The sequence below is a fragment of the Schistocerca cancellata genome, chromosome 7, assembly GCF_023864275.1.
Source record: "Schistocerca cancellata isolate TAMUIC-IGC-003103 chromosome 7, iqSchCanc2.1, whole genome shotgun sequence".
NCBI classification, from domain to species: domain Eukaryota; kingdom Metazoa; phylum Arthropoda; class Insecta; order Orthoptera; family Acrididae; genus Schistocerca; species Schistocerca cancellata.
The window spans coordinates 569,299,562-569,304,799 of NC_064632.1; the positions used below are offsets into that span (position 1 = coordinate 569,299,562).

The window sequence follows — 5,238 nt, forward strand, 5'->3', positions numbered from 1 at the left end:
TCTGAAACGCCTGTTGTTCAAAGTTCTCCATAAATAAATTGCCATCCCGTCAATCTATTCATAAAAGTCGTCGTGAGGCAGTGTCAGAGTAACTCGACAAAGCTCTCTCAGACGACTACGTGGCTGCTCTGTGTCCTCCCCAGCGATCACTCAACATCTGATGCTGTTCGCGCCCCTTGTATACCATTGCAGGCCTGGAAACAGCACAAAACAAGAAAAACGCTTAGGCAGTCTGGTGCCCGTGCTACCTGTCGCAGAGGACTGCAACTCTAATCATTTACATATCTTTCAATAAGGTGTTCATCTACGAAGCCACACTGATGCCCTACAATGAGCTCTCGGAGCTTCACACTTTATTTCAGGCCGTGTATATGTGGAAGTGTATGCATGTTTGTTCATTGTTGAAGACTACAGTTTTATTCCCGTTTATTTGTACGCTTGACCGTTTAAAAAGTGAAAACAACGGTTATTGTTCACATAACATTTATAAATGTTCTTTCATCCGCCTTTCTCAGCCCCCAATTTCTAGTCATAAGAAAGGGAAATTTTCCCTCTCTTAAAACTTTGTTTCGGTTTTTTATTCTGCTGTTAAAATGTAATCACTGCAATGAACAATTTAAACTTTATTTAGCCGCTGTATTTTTGGTATGTTGATAAACATATCCTTGTCGGCTCAAAACATGTAACCAACGCACAGTAATTACTAAGAGACTTTGGAAGTCTAACAAGACTTGTGTATCTTCAGAATTCTTGAAGGATAATGTTAATCCTCATTGTTTCATATGCAGAAAAATTCTACCAAGTCATCCTATGGTTGCAGCTAAAACGTATCACAATTTAAGGACTCTTCATGGTGATCTTAACAAATAAAAGCTTTATTCTTCTTTCGAAAGCGTTTGTTTCAAACCACATTACTGGTGAATGGAGAAACATCTGATTCTTCTTACTTAGTCAGTTATCTGAGAGTTCAGCGCGGTGGATCCTACTCAGTTACGGAAAATTTTGTTAAAAATTCCACTATGGAACTTGTAAGATGTATGCCAGGTGAAAAATCGGCAAAAGATATAGCTAAGATTTCGATTGACACAGTAGCTCAGCGCATCGAAGGTTTGGCAACTATTGTAAAGAACTAACTTACTTCTCGTCACAAATCATGCCAATTCCCTTTAAAAATGAATGAATGTAACGATATACCGCGACTGTCGGTATTAGTAGTAATCTCCAATAGGTATCAGAACAAAAAAAAAATAAAAAATAAAAATAAAAAAAAATAAAAATAAAAAAAATGTGGAGGAGCTTCTGTTGTAAATCACTACCAACACTTGCTCCTGAAGTTTAAATATTTGGTCTCCTACCTTATTCGCGAGAAGAGAATAAAATACTGTGAAACAACTGCATTGATATCTGTGCCGATGGAGCAACGGAATAAGTAACAGGGCAATGCAGCTTATTAAATATATCACCAAAGGCTGCAACCTCTGCTTTATCCACAGGAAGACACTTCCTGCAGGAAGATTATCCTCCTGTTGGTGAGATCATCAGAATCGGAAATTAATGAAATGTTGGACACTGGATAATCGTTCCTTCAAAATAATATGCGGGGACATGGTAAGTGTACATATATCCCTCCTTTCACACAATGAAGTCACACGTATATCTCTGGCAAAGATATTAACCGTATTTTGAGCCGAAGGACGAAGTGCATGCTTTCTTTTTTTAGGACACAAATTGGAACTTAACTTATTTCATAGAAATTGGCTACTTCTGACTGTGTATTTAAGCGACATTTACTGAAATATCTCCAAAGTAAAAAGTAAATATCCTTACAGCTCACAAAAAATCTTGCTTTCAAAATAAGATTGGACTATGGACAATTTATTTACTCTCCAATGTGTTTTACTGCTCCCCAAACTTTCAGAACTGAAAGGGTTTCAAACACGAGAGAAATTTAAAAACGAAGTTATTCACCACCTGAAAAGTTTGGACGAACTTTTCGATCAGTATTTTCCAAATACAAAGCATGTTAACTTTCAAAGTGAATTGTGTATTAAAAGCCAACTTATTATCAATGTACAAGCTTTGATTATAACAACGGAATAATAAACTTGTATTTAAATGACATCTCATTCACTCTCGGAAGAAAAAATTTAATTAATTGTTACCGTTGGAAGGAATGCTAAGAAACACGGGACTAGTGGATTGCCATATAAGCTCAGTCGAAATGACTGGTTGGTCCATTATGTCCTACACCGTCAACAATAAATCGCTCTTCACATTGCTCCACTGTTTTGTTGTTATTGACAAGATGCTTTCAATGGCAAAGAGGAAGGAAAATACGGTAGCTTTTATCGTCAAACCGGCAAAGTGAGTGATAAATTTAAGGTGGAGCTTATGATTGCAATATCTCTGCATGCACCACAGTTCCTCGTATACAAAATCAGCGACATAACAAAACCAAATGGACATACAGTCATTACGCTACACGATGATATCTAACGGTTACTGCCTGTGTTTAGATGCTCTTCCTAACAGCATCCCAATACAAGGAAATCAGTTGCATCGTTACCTGTAGTTACTCGTACTTCAGGTACTTGGACTATGCATGGGTCTGTTTAAAAAGAACAGGTCGATGTAGTCATAGGGTCGAGCCGTGCATGTCTGCTGATTCGCTGTAGCTGTGATCCCTCAGTCAAACCTCTATGCACTGGCCAGAATTTCGAATTAATAAATTACACAGATGTATAAAATGAAAAATAAATGATTAATTTAACAGCAAGTGTTCCATTCTAACGTCTGTAGTTTCTGTAGATGACAGCGAATTATGTTGAATATATTTATTCAAGAAAGGACATTTCAAGTAAGTGGGTACTGGTCTTACGAAATTCAGATAAAGTAGAGACAGAAAATACCGTTATCAGATGCAGTAATGTTACGTTGCGTGCGTTACGAGAATGGTAGCAAAATCCCCACACTAAACTGTCATCGAAGATATGCTAAACCCGCTCGGGGCTCGCCACACTTTGGCGGGGTCGTGCTTGGTTACCACGGGGCCCCAGCCTTTGTAACATCTTTTCTCTCCCGTATTGCATGTCTATCCTCACACTATTCTTTTTCCCCTCCCTTGGGGAACATGTCTGGGGTGTTATTGGGAATGTTCTACATTGTCTGTCGCTGACATAAGAACAGTCTAGCCACTGTTTTTCTTTGTTTCCCTTCTCTTCTCGTTCCTCCACTTCGGCGTTTGAGGTTCATCTTTTTCTTCTTCCTCCCTGTGCATGCTGAGGGCCGGCCCATGCGTCTGACGCGTAACAGGTGACTGGGTAACGCGTAATTCCCAGCCTCTGGTCGTCAGGTAGGGTTCGTACGTACCCCATGGTACAGGCCAGGCCCAGGGAGGCATGACTGCCGGAGCTGCAACATTCCCAAATTGCCGATTGGCCCCGCTGTGAGGTGTTCGGGAGGTATGACCTGAGCTTTGAACAGTCACGTAAGGTGGCTGCGCCCCCTTATAAAGGGGGCACACAGTTGAAAGGAGTGCGCAATCAGAGACGCTGGCAATCATGAGAGATTTTCTTGCAATGAGCTGGCCATCTTCACAATCAATGTCTAAGAAACGTAACCGTAATGAGGCCTACGATTCAAAGCTGCACCACAGTTCCTGGTGGTCTCACGCACTGAAGATGGTCAGTCCTTCACCACGGCAAATACCTTTATTATTCAGAGAGGTGATGATTCCATTGCCGGCCCTATGAAATCCTGCTCCCGTTTACCTAATGGCATTTTGCTTTGGAGACTACTTCTGATTCTCAAGCACAACAATTGCTTGCTGCCTCGCTGCTACTCATTTCATGTCGAGACACACAGAACTCTGAAGTTTTCCTGTGATGTTATTTGCACTAGCCTGCTTACGGTCTGACCGAGGCCGCAGTCCAATCTTACCTCCCTGATCAGGGTGTCGTCGCTGCCCATCGGGTGATGGGAAAGGTAGATTCCTCCTTAGTGCCCAGCAGCACTCTGTTCCTCACCGCTGATAGAGTAGTACTTCCATCCAAGATCAAAAGCAGGCAGTGAGATTGCACAGTCCGACCGTACTGCTACCAGTGTGATCGGTTCAAACACACTAGAACGTAAAAAGGATATTGCGGAGACATGGCTTAGCCACAGCCTGGGAGATGTTTCCAGAATGAGATTTTCACTCTGCAGCGGAGTGTGCGCTGATATGAAACTTCCTGGCAGATTAAAACTGTGTGCCCGACCGAGACTCGAACTCGGGACCTTTGCCTTTCGCGGGCAACTGCTCTACCAACTGAGCTACCGAAGCACGATTCACGTTCGGTACTCACAGCTTTACTTCTGCCAGTACCTCGTCTCCTACCTTCCAAACTTTACAGAAGCTCTCCTGCGAACCTTGCAGAACTAGCACTCCTGAAAGAATGGATATTGCGGAGACATGGCTTAGCCACAGCAGTTGCCCGCGAAAGGCAACGGTCCCGAGTTCGAGTCTCGGTCGGGCACACAGTTTTAATCTGCCAGGAAGTTTCATATCAGCGCACACTCCGCTGCAGAGTGAAAATCTCATTCTGGAAACATCCCCCAGGCTGTGGCTAAGCCATGTCTCCACAATATCCTTTCTTTCAGGAGTGCTAGTTCTGCATGGTTCGCAGGAGAGCTTCTGTAAAGTTTGGAAGGTAGGAGACGAGGTACTGGCAGAAGTAAAGCTGTGAGTACCGGACGTGAGTCGTGCTTCGGTAGCTCAGTTGGTAGAGCAGTTGCCCGCGAAAGGCAAAGGTCCCGAGTTCGAGTCTCGGTCGGGCACACAGTTTTAATCTGCCAGGAAGTTTCATATCAGCGCACACTCCGCTGCAGAGTGAAAATCTGATTCTGGACACTAGAACGACTTGCCGACACCCAGCCAATTGTGTAGCCTGAGGTGGGAATGCGTACGGGGGCGATTGTCCGCCTCCTTCACCCCACTGCATCAACTGCAATGGCAGCGATGCCGCTTGCTCTGGGGATTGTACCGTGTATCTCCATGAGCGGGCTGTCCATGAGATCTGGGTAAAAAAAGATCGCCTTACCCAGTCGCTCGAAAGTTATTGGCTCGTCACAAACCCTGTGTTCTGCCGTCTGGCACCTATTGTTCTGTACTTGTTATCCCTCGCTCCATGAATGACACGGCCACGCAGACATGCGACCTCAAATTCCGCTCTGAGGTTGTGAAATCGCGCAGTGTCAAGG

The 5,238-nt window shown here is 43.5% G+C and overlaps 2 non-coding genes across 2 annotated transcripts; one reads left to right on the forward strand and one right to left on the reverse strand.

Moving 5' to 3' along the window:
* Positions 1 to 4,247: 4,247 nt before the first annotated feature.
* Positions 4,248 to 4,322, reverse strand: Trnas-cga (transfer RNA serine (anticodon CGA)). Its single transcript has one exon. It is a non-coding gene; the product is annotated as a tRNA-Ser (tRNA).
* Positions 4,323 to 4,741: 419 nt separating this feature from the next.
* Positions 4,742 to 4,816, forward strand: Trnas-cga (transfer RNA serine (anticodon CGA)). The gene has a single exon. It is a non-coding gene; the product is annotated as a tRNA-Ser (tRNA).
* The last annotated feature ends 422 nt before the right edge of the window (positions 4,817 to 5,238 follow it).